At 61.7% G+C, this 26,153-nt stretch overlaps 1 protein-coding gene across 3 annotated transcripts in view; it reads right to left on the bottom strand.

The window, feature by feature from the left end:
* The window catches only part of NACC2 (NACC family member 2), a 77,833-nt gene extending 60,643 nt beyond the window's left edge, over positions 1 to 17,190 (bottom strand). For all 3 annotated transcript variants that reach the window (XM_070455260.1, XM_070455264.1, XM_070455261.1), the window contains exon 1: positions 16,620 to 17,190. The gene's annotated coding sequence lies outside the window, so the exon portion shown is untranslated. The remainder of the gene's footprint in view (positions 1 to 16,619) is intronic.
* Positions 17,191 to 26,153: the final 8,963 nt, after the last annotated feature.

Below are 26,153 nucleotides of genomic sequence, written 5' to 3' on the forward strand. Positions count from 1 at the left end.
CCACCGTCCCCTTATGCTCTTACTCAGGGAAACAGCGATCAAAGCCTCACATTATGGTTCCGCTCAGCGCCCATGCAGAGTGTCCCTTCCCTGAGGCTGACCCTGCTGGCTGCCCTGTGGGAGGAGCTGATCCCATCCAGTCATCCACAGGTAGCTTCTGCCCCCTGGAAGCTGCAGGCCAGAAGAGGGTTGTCCACAAAATGATGCTTGCCCGCTGTCATCTCCCACAGAGGCGCCCTGTACCGGCTGACCCTTAGACAACCGTCACCCCACTAGGGAAGCGGGAGGTCTCCAGACATCGTGAGGTCCATGAGGGACGGGCTGCTGACCAAGATCCGCAGTGACCGAGTCCTAATGCAGGGCTGGTCTGGGAATGTTGGGGAAGAAAACCCTCCTCTTCCGCCCGGATGCAGCTGAGGCCCTCCATGCAGCAGATTCACTTCTACAGACTACACAGAACGTGCTGGACACCGTGTGCCCTCTCCCCGAGGCTTCAGAATTCAGAAACAAATACTTTTCCAGAGTCCCTTTACCTTTCATGGCAATGTAGCTCTTGGCAGCGGTTCCATGGGAATCTGGCCTCTTTCACTCCCTGATGGCGTTGGGCGGCTGAGCCTAAACCGAAGGCCACCGCTGGCAACATGCATGGGCTCCCGAGCTCCAGGATGGGGCTGGGGGGGCTGGCGTTCACTAAGAACAAAAACCCACCTCTGCAGTGAGTGAGGTTCCAGGATGGGGTTGGGGGCTGGCGTTCACTAAGAACAAAAACCCACCTCTGCAGTGAGCGAGGTTCCAGGATGGGGTTGGGGGCTGGCATTCACTAAGAACAAAAACCCACCTCTGCAGTGAGCGAGGTTCCAGGATGGGGTTGGGGGGGCTGGCGTTCCCTAAGAACAAAAACCCACCTCTGCAGTGAGCGAGGTTCCAGGATGGGGTTGGGGGCTGGCGTTCACTAAGAACAAAAACCCACCTCTGCAGTGAGCGAGGTTCCAGGATGGGGTTGGGGGCTGGCGTTCACTAAGAACAGAAACCCACCTCTGCAGTGAGCGAGGCTCCTGAAAATGGATCAGAGCTTCTTTGTGAAATGCAGAGAAACCGACCAGCTTCACTGGTTGCCCAGAGCCCAACCGCTCGGGGGCTCCTCCTAACCACGGCATGTTATGAATCAGAACACAAAACCTACTTCTAAAAACTGTACTTGGAAATGATGATCACAAAGGGAGGCCGGACAATTGTCAAAAACTTGGAAATACGGTAAAGAGCGACTGTGACCTTTCCATGTCCCAGGAGGGACCGCCTGATGAGGCCACCAGGCTTGTTTCATTCTCCAGGGGACTGAGGTCCCTCTGCCGGGTTACTAACTCACACTGCCTGCATCCCAGACCCCGTGACGTGCTAACTCTTCAACAAGGTGGGCAGAGAGATGCAGCTGGTGATTTCTGCCCAGGAGCAGAGAGAGCCCCAAAGGGGCGGGTGTCCTTGTCCAGGGGACCCTCAGCAGTTGTGTAACCAAACTGAACAGTCTGAGTGCAACACTCTTTCCTCAGGGACTATAAATACACACAGTTCCTCAAATGCTCTTTGAGCAAGCTTTCCGGCTCAAACCATGAAGAAACATTACTCCCCCTTAAGGGGACCTGGTTCGATCCTTGGGTCGGGAAGATCCTCTGGAGAAGGGAATGGCTACCCACTCCAGTATTCTTGCCTGGACAATTCCATGGACAGAGAAGCCTGGTGGGCTATAGTCCACGGGGTTGCAAAGAGTCAGACACAACTGAGCAACTAACACTTCACTTTCACTTAAAAAAGAAGGGAATCTGCTGATAAACTGTATTTCATTCAAATCGAGCGTTCAAAAAGCCCACCGCTGAGAGCGAACAGGCTGCGGGGAGGGGGCATTTGCAGTGTCTTTAACACAGAGGCTGTGTGTGCAGAAAACCTAAACATTCTGTAAGTCAGTCAAAGAAAGGCAGGCTCCAGAAGGAGGAGGGAGGCCAAGACCTGAATGGGGCTCACAAAGAGAAGACCGCAGAAGGCGGGCGGGGCACCTGTCGCAGGGGTGCGGACAGACCCCGGCAGCGCTGCGCGTCAGCCACACACTCCTGCCTCCTGGCGCCTCCCCTCACCCCCAGGTGTCCACCCAGCACTCACACCTGGGACCCCCTAGCAGAGGGTGTCCACAACAGCCCCGAGGCGAAAAAGAGGCCGGGCCCTCAGGAGGTTAGATAGTGAAATTGTGGAAGAGCCCCCTGCAACACCGTCTACCAGGAGCCCTCCAGACTCGTGCCTGCGGGACACGTCTCAGAATCCATGCGGAGCAGAAGCCGGGCCCTCTCGCTACAGGAGCTTCAAGAACAGTGAGCTCTCCCGTCATGTGATGCAAAGAGCTGACTCACTGGAAAAGACCCCGACGCTGGGAAAGACTGCAGGCCAGAGAAGGGGGCGGCAGAGGATGAGATGGTCGGAGGGCATCACCGACTCAATGGACATGAATCAGAGCAAACTCCGGGAGACAGTGGAGGACAGAGGAGCCTAGAGTGCTAAGTCCATGGGTCACAAAGGATCAGACAGGACTTAGCAGCTGAACAACAAACAAAGCTCTTCCGAGCGCTAAAGGTTCGGGGCCTGGGTGGGGGCCTGGGAGCCAAGCCTTCCCCGTCACAATGTCACACAGGTGCGCTGGCTGCAGAAAAACACATCACGCCGTGCATTTGAGATCGGTGTGCTTTCTTAGGCGGCCTGGCCAAGTGTGCATAAAATACCCACATAAACGGTAATGAAAGATGAGCGGAAGCAGTTTGAGAACTGAACAAGGAGCTTAAACATTGCTTTGTACTCATTACACAAAGGTGTGCTTTTTTAAAGGAGAAAATCAGATAAATAAAATCACTCTATTAATAGTTTTTTGATCATAAAGCCTTCAGCACTGCATATAAAAACCCATGTACAACTTTTAAAAAGTATAGTGCTGGGGAGGGGGCAATGCCCACCCATAGACCATGTGTCCACGGGCCCATGGACCAGGCACACCCCCCACTGTGCCGAGGGGCAGCCCAGGGCAGCCCAGGACCCTCCCTCCTACAAGTCCTGACCTAGAAAACCTCAGGCCCTTTGAGCTCAGTACCCAGTTTCCATGAGAAAAGCAGACATGTCAGTGTGTCCAAGAGGCTCCCTCAATCAACGGGACTTTGTTTCAACGGCCTAAATTCCCAGGTCCCATGTCCTCTTTGAATTGAAGGTTAGGAAATACCACCACCCCGTTTTACAGATGGGGAAACTGAAGCCCTGGGTAGGCAAGGAACTTGCTCACTGGCCTAAGACCTGGACCCTGGATCTTGGGAGAGGATTTGAGGCCTCTGCATCCACAGATAAGAATCAGGACAAAACGCTCCTGGGCCAAAAGCAGAGGCCAGAGAGGGGAGGACAATGCCCAGGCTCAGGCCCCAGGTGTTGGCCACAGGGCCTGAGCAAAGCCCAGAAAAGAGTCGTTGAGGTGGGTGGGGTGGGTGGGTCGTGAGTCCTCGGGGCCAGAGCACAGCCCACTACCCAGTCTCCTCTGCCTGCTCCAGGGAGAAGCCCCCCACCCCGCCCAAGGCCCCCAAGGTCGGGGGAGTGCAGGGGAGGCTGGGGGCCCAGCGCTCATGAGGCCTGCCTGCCCCAGGAGGTCCCGAGAGCCGGGGGCCACCCGCCAGCAGCCGTCACGTCACCGCACACGGCAGCTGCCACCGCACCTCTGTGATTCTCTCACGCTTCCCCTGGGAGCACTGGAGGTAAATACGTTAATTTGACTTCAATCACGGCTTTTTAAAACGAAGTGCACGCTATATTAATTTAGGGCACAGAACCTGGAAACTACTCAGGCGTGTGTCTGAGCCTCCCAGGCTGGGCAAGGGGGACCTGGCACATGAAGGGACCGGGGGGGCAAGAAGGAGGCTCACCCACCAGATCCCCAGATGTGAGCTGCAGCGGGGACCCGAGCCCCGGAGGCCCAGCCCAGCGGCATCGGCCAGGGGGCTGCGCCTCAGCTTCGAGGCGGAGGACGCTCCCTCTGCAAGGGGCCCGAGGCAAGCGGGGCAGGGTCTGCAGGCCCGCGGCGGCCCAGGACCCTCAGGAGGGCCTGGCTCCCTGGTTCCTCTGTCCATGACCATGTCTAGGCACAGCCTGGAGGCAGGATCCAGCCCGTGACTGTGGGACCCCAGGTCTGCCCCTTGTCACCTCTGTCTCCAGCCTCACAGGCTCTTTACAGGGGCCCATGGGTCAGCCCACTGACTGGGGTCTTAGTGAAAATGTTAGTCGCTCAGTCACATCCGACTCTTTGTGACCCCATGGACCGTAGCCCACCAGGCTCCTCTGTCCATGGAATTCTCCAGGCAAGAATACTGGAGTGGGTTGTCATTCCCTTCTCCAGGGGATCTTTCCGACCCAGGGATTGAACCTGGGTCTCCCGCACTGAGGGCAGACTCTTTACCGACGGAGTCACCAGGGAAGTGCTGTTAATGCCGGACAGCGAAGAAATGCCCAGCCCAGACTGCACGGGATCAGCCAACAAGGATACTGGTACCCTGCTCATCTTATCTGGGAAGGTGCTGTAGGTGGCGGGGGGGGGGGGGGGGGTCTCCTCTCCAGACACCTGGTAGGGGGTGAACACTAATACCCCAAGCAGGAAGGGCCAGGGACAGGACCCCAGCCCGCTGTCCGAGCAGGTGGCCTGTGGGTGGCACAGACTCAGGCCAGCCCCACCTGGGACCCGCCCAGCTGCCCCCACACACGAGGGTAAGGGGGCGTGTCACGCTCTTCCACACGGTGCACTTTGGCGTGACCGGGCTGCATGTGAGTGAGAGAAACACACCCGTTCCCAGCACTAGTGTTAAGATGACTTTACATTTAAGAGTAAGTAAGGAACCACACCTGTGCTATTCATCACCGTGACGACAGCATCAGAGGACCTGCTGGTCTGTCTCCATCACAAGCAGCCCTGACCGTGGTCCCAGGAAGGCCCCCCCCACACACACACACCGGGGCAGGAGCCTGCCCACTGTCCCTCCAGCCGCCCGGGGACCACCAGTGCCCCCCCACAGGACACAGGGGCCGGAGAAAGAAGCCGATCCAGAAACACAGCAGCCTAGGGCCAAGGACCTCCCGTAGTCTCGGGGAGAAGAAACAGTGTTCGTATGAAGTGAACTTCAGATGTTCTGGGACTGACAAGGGACGTGGGGATGAGTTAGTTCCCAAGGAGAAAGACCAAACCAAACTCGGAACCGGGAAGACCACCATGGGACCTGCCAGGCTCCCAGGCCACTGGAAAAACCCAGAGGGAAGGGCAGCCGGGTGGACACAGGCCGGCCAGCTGCCCACGGGCTAACCTGGCCCACCACGTGAACCAATGCCCTGCACACACCATTCCCCAGGCAGCCTGGGCCGGCCAGGCCAGCACGACAGGCCAGCCCCGGCCCCTCCTCTCGCCAGGCCGGGCAGGCGCTCCCCCTGCGCCAGGCCATCCAGGGAGGCGGTGCCCGGCGCCCGTTTCCACTGCGGCTCTAACGAATTCCCTCGTGAGGTTTCTTGGAAATCAGTGGCTGCAATGTAATCACAGCTGCCGGGGCTCGGAACAAGCCCGCTCGGGGGCTCCGTGCGGTTATAATTATTACGAAATCGCAGTTAAGAAATAGTGAGGAGGAACTGAAACCTTGAGGAATACCCGAGAGCCGGTGGGTGGCAGTCCCACCACCACCCAGGACAAGGACAGGCTTGCCCCTTCCTACTCATCCCCCGTGCAGCCATCCTGACCCACGATCAGTCCACCTGATGACCTGGGCCAGGGAGCCACTGCTGCCCCGGGGAATCTAGGTGTCTTTATCCTGCCCCGCCTGCCCAGGGCAGCACCCTGGACCCCTAAGAATCCCAAGAGTGGGCAGAGCTTTCCCACCCCTGGGTCTGCTCTGACTCACCCCGGGTCCATTTCCTTCCATGAAACAAGCAGACACGAGACACTCTCCAAAGACCCCTCAGCCCTGACGTGACCTGACTGCTGCTCCGGGCAGCTCATCACCCAGGGAAGACCATGACTGCCAGGTGCTCCCTGCAGGGCGTGGGGTGTGGTTCCCCCAAGAGGACAATGGTGGTGGGCGGGCGGGGGAGGGTTGTCTGATGAAAGGGAACAGCCAGCAGGTCACCCCAAGCCTCCACCTCGGGGTCTTGAGTCAGCGGCTGGACCTGCCTCTCCCTGGGTGGCCGAGGGGTGCCCTCGCCCATAAATCATCGGGCAGGCCCTCGGGGTCACGCCCGGCAGCCCAGAAGGGAGCCTGCAGAGCAAGCCCCTCTGTGTGTGCGGAAACCCCACCTGCTCCCCAGGCGGTGCCCCCTGCTGGCACCAGACTCCGCCCCCACTGCTGGAGGAGGAGGAAGGCCTGGCCCTGCCCAGAGCCCCAGAGGCAGGTCGGCGGGTGGAGCGGTCCTGAGCGGCCCCATCCAACCAGCACCCATCAGCGGCCAGCGGGCCACCGCAGGGAAGGCTGTCTCACCGCCAGAACAGCCCCACTGGCCACACCCAAGCTCTGGGGTTCGCTCCCATCCTTCTCCTCAAAATGAAAAACAGACATGCTTTCCATAAGAGGTGACTTTATTTTGCTAACTTAACCTTCCTGTGTGGACCACGTCTGACTAGGGTTTCGTGCTGACAGCCTCAGTTCTGTCAAACTCCAGAGCGAGATGGGTGATCTGGTGTGTTTTGAGGCTGCAGGAACTCCTAATCCATCAGACACACACGCTGACATGAAAGCCATCAGACCAAACCCCCCACCGCCCTCTCCGATGGAGACCTCTACGTGGGCAAAGAACCTCTCTGGCACTGGGCTAGGAACCTCACGAGCCTCTCAGCTGTAGAAAACGGGCCATCCCGCAGGCCTGGGCACCCCATCTGCCCCCAAAAGAGAGGAGCCAGAGGCCAAAACAGCTGGGCTGGGGGTTCCAGAGGAGCCTGGACAGGAGGTCAGAGGGCCAGGGTGGAATCTAAGATCAGGAGACACGGGGACGAGATGGCTATTCCTTCCAAGACTGGGGTGGGGAGGTGGGCACAGAGGCTGGTGGACAATTTGACCTCGACTCCTCTACGGGGCTGAACAGGGTCCCCCAAATTCACGTCTGCCTGGAACCTCAGAATGTGACCGTAAGCAAACCGGGGTCTCCGCAGGTGTGACTGGTCAAATGAGGTCTTGGGCACCCAGCGTGGGCCCCAAGGCCAATGACTGGTGTCCCAGGAAGAGGGGAATCTGGACACAGAGGGGAAGCCCTGTGGCCCAGAGCTGCAAGACGCAGCAGGGAGCCCCGCCCTGCTGTGCTGGCACCGGGGCTTCTGGCCTCCAAAGGCTCAGGGGGCCAGGTCTGTGGTGCTGAGGTCCAGGAGCCCAACAAGGAAACTCACAACCCCCAGGCCCCCCAACAAGGACCCGGCCCCGGGACCTCAGGGAACAGGACCTGCAGGTTTCGGACAGATCTGCTCAACTGGGACGAGGTCCAAGGACCAGGGCAGCCCCCGAGTGGCTCTGGGTCGGGAGGCAGAGGCTCGCGGTGCACAGAAGGGGACCAGGTGGCGGTGCACCTCTGACCCCCTCCTCGCAGAGCCCACGGCCCAGAGGAAGAGCGGGCCAGGCTAAGAGGGCAGCCACCCAGTGCCCGGCTCAGAGCTCCTCCACGGGCGACACTGGATGGATGGGACCTGCCTTTCCAGGAGCAGCTGGTGCGGAGTGCATCTGGCACCCTTCCGCCCTCAAGAGCCTCCGAAGACTCAACTCTGTTCCCCAACCCCATCCCCTTCTCCTTCCGCCAGCACACGGTCCCGAGTGGCCAGCCACTCACCCCTGCCCCTAACACACCCTTGGCCATGACCCCCCTCCCCCCACGCTGGGGCTGCTTTAGAAACACACACACCAGACAAATTCCCCGAGGGACCAGACAAAATTTGCCATGTGCCGCCTCCAGCCGGCGGGACAGTGGCGCAGCCCCAGTTAACATGGTCCGAGATGCACCCAGACTGGGGGCGATTCTGCAGAACTGGCCTGGACTGGGGTCAAGGTCACGAGAAGCCAAGAGAAGACCTCAGGTTTTCTGGACCAAAGGAGCCTGAGAGACACAGCAAGGCTCGGACAGACACGAGCATGCCTGCAATCACACATTCACAACTGGAGACCGTGGAAACAGCCACGTGTCCTCGGAGAGACCAAGATAACGGCCCAGGGAGGGCCATCCGCAGCTGGGGGTGGGGTGGGGGAGGGACAGGAGCCCCCAGATACCCCAGAGAACTCCCAAGTAGAGCTGGGGGCTGACGCCTATGGATGCGGGGGGCGGGGGGGACTTCCCACTTTCCTGGGTTATCAGGAATCACACGAAAGGCCCAGCACAAAACTGCTGGCAGCCTCCCAGCCTCCCAGGCCCTCACCTGGCCAGGTGGTCACCTGCACTGGAGCAAAGCCTGGGGCTGTGGGCTCGGAGAGTGGGCAGGAAGAAGCCCGAGGCCCTGCCACAGGCCCCCGGCTCACGGATCCACTCCCAGGCCTTCCACAGCTGCCTGACAGCAGGGCCCCTGAGGTCTGGGCTCATCTGGACCCCAAGGTCCTGGGTCCCCACCCCATCGCCTGGACACCATGGTCCCCTCCAGACCCGTCCAGGGCCCCCACCTCCTCATGGCATCACTGCTCTTATTTTTTGCCTGTTTGCCTCGACTTCTCCACTATTTCACTCCTACTTCACGACCTTGGTTTTCTTCTGAGGGATGGAAGAGACGCAGGAAGGAAGGGATGGGAGGGTCTCGGGGGCCTGAATCTGCGCTGCAGCTCGGGGTCCAGCCCCAGGAGCTCCATGGAGACCTCCCTCTCTCTCCTTTCCAGGCCGCTTCCCGGGACAAGGACTGGCCGACTAAACTGGGTTATGACAATTAACACAAATTCTGCCTCCTGTCCCCAAACTTATATAACTGTAGACGCGGTCTCAGGAAAACCCTCCTCCATCAGTGGCCCCATTTCCCGCCCTCGACCCGGGCTTAGCTCCTGAACCAAAGATCCTTCCAGACTTCCTAGCCTGCGTGTGCTGGCCCTTCCCACCCGACGTCCAGTGGCTCACGGGAGCGGTGGCTACTGTCCGTGTGTCCAGCCACCCGCCCTCCTGGGCAAGCACAGCGCTAAGCCATGGGGCTGGCCGGACCTGCCCCTTTCCTCTAGGCACTAAAGGGTTTCTGCACCCAGCCAGCCTGCCACACTGGGTGACCAGGGTCCATCCAGAATCTCAGAATGTGACCTTGTCTGCAAACAGGGTCTTCGCTGACATAATTAGTAAAATCCTGAGATGGGAGGGATGTGTCCATAGGCCCAAGGATTGTCAGCACCCCAGGTCCTGGAAAAGGCAAGGTTCTCCCCAGAGCCTCCAGGAGGAACGAGCCCTGGCGGCTCCTTGATTCTGCTCCTGTGTCTCCAGACTGTGAGAGAGTAAACCTCTCCTGCTTTAAGTCCCCAAGTTTATGGTCATTTGCTACCCAGGTCCAGGAAAGTGACCCTACCCCACCCAGTGACCCCCGTTACACGCCAGGGTGACCGCAAGGCTCATGTCCCTTCTGACGTGTCCTCTCCACAGGCAAAAACCACCACCACTGCCCTCCCAGAGCTGGGAGACCCCACAGGGAACCCCCACAGCAGCGTTCACAAAGGTGGGGGGCATGCTCTGGCCCTGGTAAGGCAGGGGGCTACCTTCAGACTCGAGGAGGGGGCAGGTGTGAGGGGACAGTCAGAGCCACACGCCAAGCCCCCCACCGCCTTCCCCTGGGGGCTGCCCCGAGCCCCTGGGGAACACCAAGCGCGGTGCTGAGTCAGGAAGGCCTGCTGCAGCCGGGGGTGGGGGTGCCCCATCTGCGACTCCAATCCCTTAAGGAGTGACGAGCACGTGGGGTTCATGGGCCCCCAGGTCCAGCTGCTGCCAGAGCCAGTCACAGGCCCCCATAACCACTGGGAGAACTGGCCGCTTTGTGAAGGCCGCCAGGTGCCACCCAGGGCCCGACACAGAGAGAACACTCGCTGACCAAACAGCACAGAGGCCGGAGGCGAGCCTGGGGGGGGCGCGAGCATCCGGCCTCCACCCTGTCCCCCTCCATGTCCCCCCACAGACAAGGAGCCAGGCCGGGTGTGGAGAAAGGGCACAGGCCCTGCCCAGTGTCCACAGACACAGCCAAGAACCAACGGCTGGGGGGCCCGGGATACAGGGTGCCCCCCCCTACCCCGGGGAGGGACCCGCCTGCTCCCCACCCACTCCCCACACACATCTCCCTCCCTGGAGGAGGGCTCCCGGAGGAGCCAGCGGGCAATTTGCATAATATTCTTTGCAAGTTAATATCAGTCTCTGATAATGATCTCGGCATAGCATGGAGCGCTAAGGCGGCTGTTACAACACTAAGTAATCATATTTTAAATTATGTTTCCCTTTATAGAAAGGTGTTGCAAAAACACACAGACACGAAATCTGTCTGTTGCAGCCCCCTGCCAACCACCTGACCAGCTTCCCAGAGCCACGGCTGTGACTATCTACTGCTCAGGGCTGGCTAGACCCAGGTGCCCCAGGCTAGGCCCATGTCCCCACCCGGCCTGAGCCTCACCCCAGTCAGGGGTGCTGTCTGGACGGGAACCACCACTGGCTCCGGCCACGGTCAAGGGTGAGTCTGCAAGACAAGTTCACGGGGCACCTGGGGGGGCTCACTCTCAGCAGGGGTGAAGGGGGGGTTCCCACTCCCCTGGGCGTAGGCAGTGGGGGAGCTCCCCGCCCCCCAACTCCAGCCCTGCATCATGCTGGAGCCCCGAGTGTCCAGGACACCAGACTTCAGGCGCGCGTCTCCTGGGGGACAAGGGATCCTAAAAACTCGAAACCAAAACCATCGGTTCTTCTGGGACGTCCCCCTTGCAGCCAGTCACCCAGCGCCCAGACCTGGGGACCCACCCCTGGAAGGCGAGATCATCCTTGAGCCCTGGACACCCGCACCCTGACTGCGGTCATGGCACACCCTCTGCCACAGGTGAGCCAGGCCTGGCGACAACACGGGTCCAAGCACATGGCCACGCCGGGTCCCCTAGGGAGCAGCAGGGGCTGGGCCCGAGTGTCCAGAACTGCCGGCCGTCCACAGGCCAGGAAAGAGGACTGACCGCCTGGGAGGGGCCCACAGCCGCCCCCAAGGGGAGACCCTTCCCTCCCTTTCTCTTCGTGCCAGAGCCGGGGCCACCACTCAATCTCTATTTTCTTAAAAGCTTTCTTTTCTTTTTTATTAAGAAAAAAAAAAAATCCAATTATAGCACAAATCTCTCAGCAGGGGTCAGTGTGGAATAAGAATAGCCAAAGTTAATGGACATGACACAGGCAAGATTAATGCCTAAAGGGTTTCAAAAGTTGTATGATGCAGATTTCATTAACATTTTAATTGTAATGTATCTTTTTAATCTTCTCTCACCCTAATGGCTTTATATCCCCCCAAAAAATTAAAAAAAAAAAACTGCTGACAACAACAAAAAGTATCAATATACAAAATTTAACAAAGGCACTTAGCAGTGCAATGGAAGCTAAATTAAAGGAGCACTCTGTGTTAACACTGTGATTTTTTAACAGCACGAAAGTCGAAAGTCGGAATGCAGCAGAGGCAGGCTGCTTCTCCCTTCTTGGTGCAGAGACCTAGGGACAGACACCGAGGGTGAGGGTGGGCAGGCCCTGAGGGGTCCAGGAGCAGACTTCCCGCGAAGACCACCAGCAACCAGAGGGCAGCGCTGCCCCTTCCCCACCAGCTGGACTCCAAGCAGCGTCCAGGAGGTGGGGGGGGCGGGGCGGGGGGCGGGGCTCGGGGGGGTGGCGGTGCATCTTCCGGAAAACGCCATCCATCAAAGTGGAAGCTCCTGGTACTGTGCGGATGGGGTATGGACAACTACGGGTGTCACCAGAATGAAGGGGGGCATTTTCTGGGGTGAGGGCTGCAGGCACCCCACCCCCAGCCCGCAGCGAGGGACCCTTGGGTGGCTCAGGCCAACAGGCAGCCAGGTTACAGCCTCCAACTTTCAGAAGCGGTGCCTCAGGAAAAACACTTGGCCCTGACTACCGAGTGCCGCTGAGACTTTTGTTGTCAATCAACAAACATTCCTAGAGCACCAAACCTGCGCCTGCTGCTACATATGATGCTTTGCTCCAAATCCAGCTGCTTTCAGCACACAAGCCCCTCCTCCTCCCACTCCAGGGCCAGCACACCCTCAAGGACCTGGGGGGCTGGGCCTGATGCTGGACCTGGCGGGCTGGGCCAGCCCTGGGCTTGGGATGCAGCCCCACTGGCCAGGCTCACTGCTCACCCCGGTGACTATATATGGGCACTTTTGGGCCCTAGCGGTCCCCGCCCCCGGCCCTGCCTGCTTCCCCCAGCACACAGGCAGGCATGGGGCGGGGCCCCCCGAGAGCTCGGGCCCATCCATGGCCATGTGCCCTCCTGGACGCCAGGGCCCAGGGCCAACGGGGAGGGAGAGGGGGAAGATTCCTTCGGAGCCCTGGAGGAGCCAGCCTCTCCTCCCCGTGGGACAGAGACCAACACCTCAGAGGGAAGTACGCCTCCACCTTCCCCACAGAGGGAGAGGTGGACTTTCCTTAAAGGGGCATGAACCCCCCCCCCGCCCCGCCCTGCTGGCTCTGGTCCACTTCTAGGGAGGGGGCCATCTCCAGACGGCCCCCAGCCTGGGCTTGCTCACCTGCAGCCTCCCAGCAGCAGCATCACTACACACAGGCCTGGGCGGGGTTACCCACCCCAGGTCACACAGCCTGGGGCTGAGTGAGAGACCCGAGAGGTCCTGCTCCTATGTGCCTCCCAGCCTGGACTCAGGTCCAGACAGTTGAAGTTGGGGGCAGCCCCGGAGAGCCCAGGGCCACATCAGATCCCCTCTCAGTTCCTCCTGCTCTGACATGCTCCCAAACCAGGCAGGGAGGAGTGCTCCCCACCATCCTTGTCCTCACGGGGGCTCTGAGGATGCCAATCCCAAAAGTGACCACCAGGGAGCCCAGCTTGTTCCATGCCTGCCCTGCCAAAGGTCTGCTGAGACCCTCACCCACAAGACCCTCGCCCACGGGAGGAGGGCGCCTGCTTCCAAAACCTGCACTTTAAATGACAAAGGCCAGAGGCCAGGGCACAGGAAGCCCAGCTCGCAGCTCCAAGCAGCTGCAGGTGACACAATGCGAGGCCCCCGGCCAGCCGGGAAGCATATTTTGCAAATGATCTCATTGAGAGCCAGGCCTGGTGAGAGCAAGGATTTGCTAAAAGAGAAACAGAGGTCGCCAGGATCCCTGCCTGCTCGGGAGGCAGGGCGGGTGGCAGTGGCAGCCTTGGGCCTTGCTAAGGGGGAACGCTTCCCGGAGAGGGGGCCCGGGTGAGGAGGGGTGGAGGGCAGGGGGGGACACAAAGGCGGCAGCCAGGGGCGTAAGGTGAGGAGACATTTGTGTCTTGAACTGGAGTGCAGACATGAATGGAGATGCTGGCTCTAATCCTAAATTTGGGCCCCACCTGGAAGTACCCGAGGGCTAGATGGCTTGCCTCGGGGAGGACCGCTGGGTTGCCCAGGAAAGTGAGCCAGACGTGAACGAAGCACCGGCGGAGGCCGGAGCAGTGCCCAGACCACAGAATGGTCAGCGATGCTCCCTGCACATGGGCAGGCGGAATTGGCTGGGGCCAGTGAGAGGCCCTGAACCCCTCCCCAGCCCCCAATCAGACCCCAGACCCAACCAGACTTTCCCAGCTCCCAAAGTGCGGCTGCCCACAGCCAGAACAGCTCAGGGTCCATCCAGGGACCGAGGGCCCCTTCCCTGTGCGGGGAAGTGCCCCCCAACTCTACCACACCGCAGGCCAAAGACCGGACCCAAAGACCAAGTTCCTGGGCCTGGGGGATCCCTTGGGGACCCTGCCATGCGAAGGAGCCAGGCCTCGGTCAGCTAACACAACAGATCCTCAGCTGGAAGGCGGCTTGTCTTGTCCCAAGAACCCAGCTTGGGTCAAGCTCCCTAGTGTGCCTGTTACTCGGGGGTCTGCAGGAGGCACTGGGTCTCGGGAGAACCAGCCTGGAGAATCGGGAGCTAGGGGCTGTCATCCGGGCTGCAGTTTATGCTCGAAGGGCTCAGCAGACGTTCACCACGCTGCCCCCAGCCAGGGGGCTCTCCCCACCCCCACACCCCAGCAGGACAAGAGAACTTGGGACGGGGAGGGGCGGGGGTTGGGGAACCAGGCTGGAGCAGAGCCCAGGAGAGACAGGACAGGGTGACACAGAAGGGGGTAGATGGGCTGCGGGGGCCGGGCTCGCATCCCCAGGTGGAAAGAATGAGGCCTCAGGTGGCTGAGGCTTCCCGCCGCACGGATGGTGAGTGCCCTGGGCCACACCAGGAGGCCCCGGGCCAGGAGAGAGACCCCGTCTGCCGCAGCCCGTTCAGGCTCTGCATTCCCGGGAGCACAGAGCTCAGAGGAGGGGCATGGGGTGGAGCCCTGGGAACACCCTTGAAAGGGTCGAAGTCACAGCACCTACTTTCTGTCCCAGGAGGGGTACCAGGCCCTCCCTGGCCCAGGCCGCAAGTCAGACCCGCAGAGCCCTAGCTAGAGGCAGAGGTGCCAGAGGAGCCCCGGCTGTGAATGCCAGCTCAGCACTTGCCATCACCACTGTCTGTCTTACATGAATAATGCAGCTCACGTTTTAGTTGGAAAACAGAGGGAGGCTTTAAGGGTTCTGTAAAAAGTCACCCACGAGCCCGTCTCCCGGAAAAGGCCCCTCTGAGCGCCCCACCACGTCCCTGACAAGAACCCAGAGGCACTCCTGGGCAGCCAGGGTGGCCGGTGTCACTGTCAGAAAACGCGCAAGCATTTTCTCCTGGGCCAAGATTCTGCAGGCGCCTCGATCGGCTGCAAAGCAGGAGCCGGACAGAGCCAGCTCGGAGTCAGCGGCCTATCAGACGCCACGGCCGGCGCCACCCCACCAGGTGTGACCACAGAGCACCCACCTCTGCCGCTGCGAGTGGAGGAGCGACACGGTCCTCCTGCGGTGTCCCTGCCCACCGGCTCACCAAAGCAGCGGGGGCCAGCCACCCTGGGCCTCGCCCCTCCCAGCTCCTTCACTCAGGCTCCAGCCGAGGGGCGACCCAACAGTGGCGTGACCAACGGGAGGATGCCAGTGGGCCTCCGGGGAGGGGTGGGCACCACAGAGGGCCATGGGGAGGAGGGAACGGGGTGTGTTGGAAGGTGGACGGCGGTGCTGGCTGCTGACCCTTCACTCCTCGCCTCTAAAATGGAGCCGATCCTCGGAGATGCCTCCCCTAGGGTCCTTGGGGGCCTTAGACGACACTCCGCATGGAGTGCTGAGAAGCACCTGTGCTGAATACCAGACCCACATCCTTTGTTGATGGAGTTCACCGGGAAAGAGGGGAAGGCGGGGAAGTGGAGACCTGGAAAGACCCAGACAAGGCCAGACCAGACCAGACCCGGCGAGCACAGCGGTGTGTGTTCAGAGTGCTCAGAAGACCAGCTCTGCCAGATGGCCAGCCCATGCAGCCCGTTTTCCCCCTGCCCCCCCGCCCCCCAACAGGACAGGCTCAGCTAGAACCTATGGCCAGGGGACTCACAGCTGGGTGCCCAACCGGTCCTCAGAAAAACCACTAGGAAGAAAGAGCCCAACTGCTCTCGTGAGCAAAACCTTTCAGACCCAGGTCTGGAGAAGGAAGAAGATTCCATCATAGTGGGCACCTGCCCAGATCCAGGACCAACCCACCGCAAATCCACAGGTTTAAGGGCCACCAGCAGAGAGCCGGCCATCACTAGCGCCAAGACCAAACTTCTGAGAAGCTGGGAAGAGGGGACCCGGAGGTGACCTCTGACCTCATGACCCCCCCAACCACGCCGACGTCGGAAGGGCTTGAGTCTCGTCCCCCCCCACCCCCCACCCCCGCCATCCCCGGCCCTGGCGGGGGTGGGGAAGGGCAGCAGGCTCAGAGTTCACCTCTGAGCTTCTTGGAGAAGGGGCTCGGGGGCCCCAAGACCTCAGCACCGCAGGAAACGGGCAGTGAAGTCAGGTGGGATCCCCCGCCTCAGCGCAGCCGTCCCCCGGGCTCTCCCCAGGTAGGGGGTGCACGAGGGCGGCCAGAGGGCAGTGATGCCCCGAAGGGCGGGGGGGTCCAGCGGGACCGGGGAGGCGGGGAAGGAAAGACGCAGGGCGGGCTGATGCGCAGCCCCGCGGCCGGCCTCGGACCCCGGCCCGGGAGGGAGGGGCGTGTCCCCAGGGCCGTGACCCCCCGCCGAACCCGCGCGCGTTCTCCGCCCCGGAGGGCTGGGATCCGTCCGTCCGGTCGGGGGAGGCCGAGTGTCCCGAGAAGCCCGGCGGGAGAGGAGACGCCCAGAGCCCGGGTCCGCGCTCGGCGGGGCGGGCGGGGTGCGGCCCGGCCCGGGCGAGCGCCTCCCCAGGCCCGGGCGCCGCCGGCCAGCTCGGCGGGCGGCGCGCGGCGCGAACTTGGGCACTGCGGCAGGCGAGGGCGGGCGCGCCGCGGAGTTCGCGGGAAGTGCGGCGGCGGGGCCCGCGGGCGGCGCGAAGTTGGGGTACCTGCGGGCGCCGGCCCGGTCCGGCCTGCGGCAGGAAGTGCTCCGGCGGCCCGGCGCTCCGGCTCACATGGACTTTCTCCGGCCGCGCCCAGCACCGGGCCGCACCGCGGCGGGCGGGGCGCGCGGGGGAGGCGCCGCGGGCCGTTTAAAGGGACAGCGCGCCGGCCGCGCGCGCGCACTCGCCGCCCCGGGGCGCGCCGCCCCGCGCCAGGTGGGCGCCCGGGGAGGGGCGAGGACGGAGCGGGGGCGGATCCGAGGGCGGGGGGCGGCCGGTCTGCGCCTCCTCCGCGCGCCTCCTCCCCGACTCCTGGCGTGGGACCCTGCGCGGGGCCCGAAGCCGGGGCCGGACGCGGGCAGGACCGGGGCGCGGACCCACACACTCTGGAGGTGTGGAACCCCCGGTCCTGGGGCGCCCTCTCCCCGTGGCGGCCGCGCCAGCACTGGGTTGCCTCGCCGTGTGGGGCCGCCGGCGGGAGCAGGTGCGCGCGGCCTTGGCTGCCACGGACGTCCCGGAGGCCGGAGAGCCGGGATGCGGAAGAAGCGGCGGTGGCCTGCGCCTCCTGCGCTGAGCCGGGTAACTGCTAGCTGCGTGAATGCGGCCGGGTCTGCTTTCAGGCCCGGCGTGATCTGGGCGCACTGGCTGTTAGTGACTCCCCTGACCCCACCGGCTCCCGGTTTGCTCGAGGCCCCCCTCCTGTGGACAGAGGTGATGTTTTAAAACAAGGGCGGACAAATAAAATCAGCCTCAAACCGGAAAGGACCCTCAAAAGTCCCCCTCAGTCGCCCCCACCCTAACCTGAGGCCTGGGGTCAGGACAGGCTGCAGAAGCCCTCCTAGGCCAGAGACCTCCTGGCCCGCTCAGAGCCGCGGGGTCCTTGCAGGAAAATGGGGCGGAACCGGGTCAGTAGTCCTGAGCAGAGGGTCACTGGGAGGAGGGGCTTGGTGTGGCGAACGGGGTTCCCACCCTCACTTTCCCCCCAGAGTACATTCTAGGCCCCGTGGGGGTCAGAGGCTGGCGCTAAAGCCCTGCAGGACAGTTAGCCAAGGTCATTCCGAGACCAGTGGTCAGAAGCCAGTCTAAGTACTCCTGTCCCCAGTCTCATGATAGGTCCTTGACTTTGGTCATGGACTGACCGGTGACCCCATCTCCAGGGTCTGCACAGAAGGCCTCCCCTTACCAGCTCATGCTTGCCTCGCCTCAGGGAGGATGGGTATGAAGCCTTAAGGATGCCCTGGGTACACCCCCAGAACCCCACTTAGACGTAAGCTTGTCCCAGGCCACGTGTCCTCCCAGCCCAGCGCATGCCTGCAGGGCAGTTTGTCTGTCCTGAGGGCACTCTTATCAGTTGGAGACACAGTCACGTGGCTTGGCATGTGGTCCTGACAGGTAACTGCCTCCCACTCAGCAGGGACAGGTGGAGGCTGCGGGTGGGGGGGGGTGGTGAGGGAGAGAAGCCGTGCCCTGGCCTTGAGCAGCTTTGCAGCCCCAGCTTGCCACTGGTTCTTCAGTGCTGTTAGGACCTTGGCTGTGCAAACACCCCGGGGCCCTGGGAAACTGGGGCTTCTGCAGAGAATACCTCTGAGCCCAGAGAGACCTCTCTAGCCACTTCCCGGCAAGGGGTCAGGATGCGAGAAGCCACCCACCAGGCCCCAAAGTCTGCCCCCTCCGCCCCGAGCCGGCGGCTGGGGTTGCCGTGTGGATGGGGTCCACAGGTGTGACCACCTCATGGGCGCCAGGTAAAGATGGGGTAGGGGTGCTGGCTGTTTCACTCACTCATCCAGGGAGCTGGTCACACCTTTGAACATTCCAGTTGTTTTTATCACTTGTATTTTCTAAATATGAAAAAGATTCTTTTTTTCTTTAACAAAGGACATTTGGAAAATATTGAAAAGTTTTTTAGAAGACAACAGATAACCCATCAGCCTGTGCCCAGGGATGAGGAGGGACTTCAGGGCAGCTTCTGTGTGCACGTGGGTGTGTGTGTGTGTGTGAACCACACTGGCACATTTTAAACACTACGGCTGAACACCTGTGAGAAGCCAGGCCTGTGCTATGTGTCCTATGAGCTGTCTAACTCGATTTTCACAGCAGTTCTATAAAGTTGTTTCTCTGTTCCTGTTTCACTTAGGAGAAAAAGGCAGCGTAGGAAGAAAATGCAGCCAGCCTGGGATTCCTCCTCACTCCGGTCCCCCAGCAGGCAGGGCGGGGTGTGGTCCCTCCGTCTGATCACTAGGACTGGTAGACGTTAAGAAGGGTCAACCTGGGCTGGCTGATATGCAGGCTGGATGGCCACAGTCCCCTTGTGAGGGATCTGATTAGCACCGCAGTCCTTCTGAGATGCCAGCAAGGGTTTTCTCAGCTCGGGGAGGCCTGAGCTTTCTTCATCTATAGCTTAACTGCCCGCCTTTTATCGAGAGAGTGTCAGGCTGCGGGGAGAGAACAGTCACACAGGTGACCCTACAGCCAGAATGATGAGCAGGGTCTCGGGTGGGGGCTCCGGGCACACTAGGGGGCGAGGCCTGTCCGCTGTCTGTCCTTCCCTGGACAGTGGACGTCTTTGGGAGCCGGCCAGGTGCCGCTCCAGTGGTCCCGCAGGTGGCCGAGTGCTGCGCGGAGCCCCGAAGGCGCCGCGGCAGGGTGGAGCTGGCTCCCATGGTGAAGGGACGCCTTCCTCCCCCGTGTTCCCCGAGTCCAGCCCAGTCAGCTGAGGCTTCTGCCCGCTCTGCTGTTGTCCTGGGCTCCAGGACGCCTGAAAGCCAATACTAATGGGCGGGTCTGCAGGCGTTGCCACATCAGCTCTGGGAAGAGGCTCGCGCCCTCCATCCAGGCTCATCCAAAGAAGATTAAGGTCCATCAAGCACACCAAGCCGGAGACCGACTCAGCCAGGCGCCTCCCTGCCCTGGCCCCCTGGGTGGCTGCTGGACGTCTGGGTGTGACGCAGCCTGACCATGCTCATCTCTGTGCCCCCGTCCCCCCCACCTCAGCATGTGGCAGCGTTTCCTTCGGGAAGCTCCGTCCCTCCAGAGCCGAGGCCCGGCACGGAATCCCCTTCCCTCCCCACCACCGCGTCTCAGGTCCCTGCAGCCGCCCCCCTGCCCGCCCACCCCCTCGAGCCCCTGCCTCGCCTCCCCATCTGCCCCCTCGAGCCCCCACTTCCACATGATGCACAGGGATGCTTGTAGACATGTCAGATCACGCCCCGCCCCCCCGCTCACTCCCTCCGCACCCCATCTCACTTCTCACTCAGAACGCTGAGTCCTTGCAGCGGCCACGACCTGGCTCCTCACCCCACGCCCCCTCCGCTGGGTCGCGCTCCCGCTCCAACCACACTGGCTCCTGCATGGGGCCTCCTCGTGTTGGCGCCCTCCTGCCCCAGGGCCTTTGCACCTGCTGCTCCCCCTGCCTGGACCCTCTTCCCCCACTGGCTCTGAGGCTCGCCCTGCGGCTCCTCCTGGGTCTCTGCCCGGATGTCCCTGGTCCGTGGGCGCTCCTGACCCTCCAGTATGAAACAACCAGTTGGGCTGTTGCCAGCCGGCTCTCCCTGACCCGACCCTGGTACGAATCCGCTCTGAGGTTCAGAGCTCCCATCTCCCCGCTTGGGCACAGGCTCCCCATCTTGTTCGCAGTCCTAGCCCTGACCTGCGGGGTACCCGGCACGAACCAGATGCCCACAGACATCTGCGGGGTGTGGGAGCCTGAGGGGTGCTATGTGCTTGCTGACAAAGGGACTGGACAACCCCCCCCCCCCACCTGCCTGAGTTCTTGGTGCCACTTTCCTGTGCTCAGAGGGTCCGGGGTACCCAGTCAGCAGGAAGGGAAGCAGCAGGCGGGGACGCCAGGTCAGACCCTTGGCCAGGGCCGCGCAGCTGAGAACAGACTCCAGCATCCTAATCAGCAGAGTGAGGAAGCAGGTCCTGTCAGCTGCCTCGCATGGGGGCCGCAGCTGCGACAGCGCCCGGTCCAGGCCGGGCGGGGAGCAGAGGAAGGCCTGTCTGCCTCCTGACCCCTGCCAGCAGGACACAGAGGAGCCCCGGCTGGCACGGCCAGTGTGTGCCTTCTCAGGGGAGCCTCCAGGTCTGTGGCCGGGGGGCCACCTGACTTCCCGCCCAGTCCCTCCTCGGAAGCTGCCCCAACGTAGGGCCTTCCCAGGCCTTCATGGGGAGGGGCCCGTGGAGGGTTTTCCTGCAACTCTCAGACCAGCGTTCCCAGCAGAGGCACAGTTAGCAAAGACCCCTCCCCAGACCAGGCGGCTGTCAGGAGAGCCATGCGGCTCCCTTTCCGGCTCCGAGCGGGGCCCTGGCCGCCCCGTTAGCGGCCGCGTGCCAGCAGTCCACAAAGTGCCTCTTTGTTAGGCCCCTGCTCCGTGCCAACCAGGCCAGCCACTCGCAGGCCGGCTTTGAGCAGGGTCCCCGCCCTCCCCCAGACCCGCAGAAGTCAGGTCTTCCAGTTTAGTTGGGTTTGTGCCCACCTTGTCCCCAGCTCGGGGTTCATCAAGTTCACCCCCTCTTTTAATCCTGGAACAGTCCCCTCCCAATCCTACGGCCTACCCGACAAGTCCCCCACCCCCTGGGAAGTCCGCCAGCCCCCCAGGGTGGCGCCCGCCCAGGCCTGGAGGGCCGCAGGGGTCTGCTCACTGTCACGGCCTCTCCAGGCGACGACAGCTTAGGACAGTGGGCAGGGACCTCCCTGGCCACTCAGGGCCCAGGCCACCCTCCGGCCAAAGCCTGGCACGGGCCCTCTGGCCGGGCACCTCTCCAAGGAAGCCCCAGCCTGCCCTCCAAGGAGACCACCTCTGCCTTTGTTCCTGGCAGAGCCTGGAGTTCCCCTTAGCCTATCAGGATGCGTTGCCTGCAGCTTCCGGGCGCTGAGCAGGATGGTGGGGAGATGAGTCTGCAAGGTCCAACCACCCCAGATCCTCCTACAAAGAGGTTGGCAGCCGACCTTCTGGAGACAAGCAGCCCTGGCCGCCTGGAGGCCCTCCTGGTTCCTTGGCCGCCCCCTCCCACTCTGACTGCTATTTTCATGGCAGTATTCTCACTGGAGAATTAGTGAGACCCACCCCCCCCCACCCCAGGGAAGGGCCACCCCTCTGCCCTCCAGATGACCTTGCGCTCATCTCAAGGGGCGTGCTGGGCCATGGGGCACTCCCGTGGGCACTTCTGGCTGTTTCCGGGGTCATGGCTGAGCTGGCTCCAAAGCCCACCGTGACCTGCAGGGCCCAGTGGCACCTGGCTCTGCATGGCAGGTGCCCATCAGCCCCTGCAAGCCCTGCCCAGGGGGCGTCCACCTACCCCAGACCTGGGACCAAGCTTGTCCTGCAGTGAATCTGGGGCTCCAGCCCCCCAGCCAGCCCATGTTCCGCTGTGAGTGGCAGCTGGACCCCCCATAGGGGGGACTGTGAAACTTCTGAGCATCTGATGGGAAAGCCTGGCCATCCTGTAGCCATACGAGGGGGGGGACTAGGGTGATGCCCAAGGGCGAATTGCAGGCAGTGGGGGAGGGGCGGGTGGCATGGGGGAGGGGGGGGGTGGCGTGCCCAGAAGGGCTGGCAGGGCCTCACTCAGTGACATCCCATCAGGCCTGAGCCGCTGGCCTCGGTCCTCTCCCGACCCACCCCCACTGTTCTTGAAGCACCCAGGCTGCCTGTCTGTGCTGGCCACGTCCCCCACTGCCACAGGGCCTTTGCACCTGCCATTCCCCTGCCTGTTAAACCTCTTCTGTGCTGGCAAGTGAGCTCCGGTTGGTTCACACATCACGCCGAGGTTGTTCACCTGGGCCCTCAGGGAAGCCATCCTGACCCCACCCCACGTTGGATCTCACACTGCTGGGCCCGCTCCTTTTGGCTCACATACAACTGAGCTCTATCAAGCCCCAGGAAGAGGAGACAGGATTAGCTCAGAAGCGGGGACTGCGGACAGAAGCTCCAACAGCCTGGGGAGTCTGCAGGTAAGGCGGTCCCCATGCTCAGCAGGGGCGGGGGCAAGCAGGCAGCGCACTAGCCTACAGACATCAGGTCCTCCTGGAAGTCCTGCTTTGTGCCAGGCCTGGGACTCCACCCCGGAGGTCAACGGAGAGCACGACAGGCCAGGGCTTCTCCCCTGAGGCTGATGTCCCAGACAGATGGTTAAAAAAAAAATATCACGGACTGAAAAGTGCCATGCACACAAGGAGAGCGTCTTCATCCATTAGAATGATGAGAAAATAACCAAAACAAAACGAAAAACAGGAAATAGCCAGTGCTGTGGAGGATGTGGGGAAATTGGAACCCTCGTGCAATGCTGCCAGAAATGTAAATGGTGAGGCGCCATGGAGAACAGTGTGCCGTCCTTCAGAATATTAAACCTGGACTGCCATGCGATCCGGCAATTCCACTCCTGGGTGTACACTTCAAATAACTGAAAAACAGGGTCTACCAGAAATGTGCGCCCTTGTTCATAACAGTCAAACCCGAAAACAGCCCAGGTGTCCGCAAAGGGATGAACAGTGTGTAGCGAACACGTTCAATGGTATGTTGCTCAGCCTTAAAAAGGAAGGGAGTTCTGACACAGGCTGCAGTGTGGATGAACCTGGAGGACGTTGTGCTCGGTGAAATGAGCCCAAGACAGCAGGACAAACCCTGCTGTCTTACAGGACTTACAGGAGGTCCCTCAAGGAGCCAAATGCATAGAGACAGAAAATAGAAGGTGAGGGTCCAGGGCTGGAGGAGGGGCATGAGTGACTAGTGAGGACAGAGGGTCAAGCTGGGAAGACGACAGCATCCTGGAGATGGACGTGCTGATGCTTGCACGACTATGTGAGTGTGCCTAATGCCCTTGCACTGTGTTAAGATGGGACTTCCCTGGTGATCCAGTGGATAAGAGTCCCCCTGCCAATGCAGGGGACAAGGGTTCAATCTCTGGTCTGGGAAGAGCCCACATGCCGCAGGGCAACTAAGCCTGCGCACCACAGCTCCTAAGCCTGAGCCCGCGCGCCCGAGAGCCTGCGCTCTGCAACAGGAGAAGCCACCGCAGTCAGACACCCGTGCACCGCAGCACAGGGCAGCCCTGCTTGCTACAACTAGAGAAAGCCCATGCGGCGACACAGACCCAGCACTGCTGTGCTGTGCTTAATCGCCCAGTCGTGTCCAACTCTGCGGCCCCGTGGACTGTAGCCCACCGGGCTCTTCTGTCCACGAGGATTCTCCAGGCAAGAAAATTGGAGTGGGTCGCCATGTCGTCCTCCAGGGGATCTTCCCAACCCAGGGATCAATCCCAGGTCACCTGCAATGCAGGCGGATTCTTTACCATCTGAGCCGCCAGGGAAGCCCATGAATGGCTGTTGTGGGTTGCCGTGCCCTTCTCCAGGGGATCTTCCTGACCCAGGAATCGAACCGGGGTCTCCTGCATTGCAGGCGGATATTTTTTTTTTTTTACCAGCTGAGCCCATTTGCTGCAACTAGATTGAAAGCCTGTGCAGCGTCAAAGACCCAGCCTGGCCAAACACAAATAAAAGATTAAGATGGTGGATTTTACGTCATTCATATTTTCTGCAAGGAAAAACGAAGTACGGTGCCAGGCACTGAGAGGAGGAGGCTGTCGGCCAAGGGGAGACCTGGGGTGAAGCGGAGGCAGGTGGGCAGGGCTGAGGGAGCAGGGACGCTGGAGCCGGAGGACCCTGGAGCCTGGAGGACCAGGCTGGGGGTGGGGCCTAGGGGCAAGGGGCGGGGCCAGGGCTGCCTTGTTCTGACCCGCCTGGAGGTGAAGAGGAAAGTGTTCTGTTAGGCCTGCTGGGGCATCTCCTGGGGCCCAGGGAGGGCTGAGGGGCATGGACTGGGTCTGGATGGGGAGCCCAGAGGATGAAAGGGTCAGACTGTCGCTGGGATGATGGCCCATGGGGGCCGTTTCCTCAGATGGGGCGGTGGGAGCAGAGTTTGGGGGATCAAGTCCCCTTAGAAAATCACAAGTGGCACTTGCTGCTCCAGGGTCAAGGCCCTGGGGAGTCAGACCAGGCTCGGCTGGGCTTAGAGGCTCAGGGGTGGCGGGCTCGCTGTCAGCAGCGGTCACACGGTCTGTCCTGGTCTCATCCTCCCCTCTTGGCATTTGGCCACACAGCCGACCCTCTGTCCTCCTCCAAACGCCTTCCAGTGGCTCCCCGAGCCACACTGCCATCCAGGGACCCTTACGCTCCAGCTCTGAGTCGCGACTCGCAGAGTGCAGATCGCCGGGTGACAGGCGCTGGTCCACACTGGGATCTGCAGGCAGTGTCCTCAGGCCCGGCCTGGCCTGCCCTCTGCCTGTAGGACCCAGGCTCCTGCCTGAGACTCACAGGCCCTGCCAGCTGGGGGTCCGGAGGACCCTGGGGATGGATGGGGGGCCAGCGAGGAGATGCTCTGGCAGCTCAGACTGCAGGCAGAGACACCGAGTCTGGGGTCTGCACGCAGGGCAGCAGCTCACATCCGAGGGGTCTCCGCTGAGGCCAGCAGGAAGGGCCCCACAGACTCAGATCCGGGTCTGGTCCTGCGAGGAGCACCAGGTGCCTGGGGTTCAAGGCACATGGAACTAAAGACCGTCCCTTCTGCAGGGGTGGTGGGGTCCACACAGTGACCCGAGGGCACGGCCGTCAGCAGAGCCCTCCCCACCCAGCAGAGGTGGGGATCACACCCCAGGAGCTTAGGCATCAGCCCTCACCTGGCCAGCTCCCTGGGGGCTGCCCCAGGCCCCGGGACCCGGGCCTCCTTGGGGGACAAGTGATGTGTCCCCTCTTCCCCCTTGGCCTCCAGCCCTGCTGGACCGTCACTCTCGTGCCTGTGGCTGCAGGTGGGCCCGGCATCTCCTGGGCCGGCCCAAGGGCACCCTCACCTTCTCCGCAGGGAATCGTCAGGTTTGGTAACAGGTGAAGGCCACATGGCCGTCTCCGGCCACAGAAGGGTTCCCCTCCCCCACAGTGCGGTGGTTTCACTAGGCTCCTGATACCTCACTGTGGCTCCAGCAGTCCACACCCGGGGCTCTGGGGCGGCAGTGCGGGCCGAATCCAGCCCTGCCCTTTGGTGCCACAGCCCCGGTCCCTGCTGGCCATGGCCATCACCTTGTCACCTTTCTTTTGCCTGGAAGTTCTGAGCAAGGACCTGGTGGCTCAGATCCAGGCTGCCCCAGTGAGGCATCCAGGCTGGGGAGGGACGGGGTGGGCCTTTTAGTCACCAGGTGTGGCCATAGCTCCAGCCTGGGCTTTGTGCTAACATCTATGTCCCAATCCACCCACGGTCCCATCACCCCTGGACGCCAACCCTCACCAGGGGGCTCCCGCCTCAGGGCTGGGGATCTCTGGGTCCAGGATGTGGGTCCACTGGGCACTTCTGTGCAGGAAGAGCCCATCCAGGGAATTCAGTTCAGTTCAGTTCAGTCCCTCAGTCGTGTCCGACTCTTTGCAACCCCATGAATCGCAGCACACCAGGCCTCCCTGTCCATCACAAACTCCCGGAGTTTACTCAAACTCATGCCCATCAAGTCGGTGATGCCATCCAGCCATCTCATCCTCTGTGGTCCCCTTCTCCTCCT

This window comes from Odocoileus virginianus, chromosome 2 (assembly GCF_023699985.2).
Source record: "Odocoileus virginianus isolate 20LAN1187 ecotype Illinois chromosome 2, Ovbor_1.2, whole genome shotgun sequence".
Lineage (NCBI taxonomy): Eukaryota > Metazoa > Chordata > Mammalia > Artiodactyla > Cervidae > Odocoileus > Odocoileus virginianus.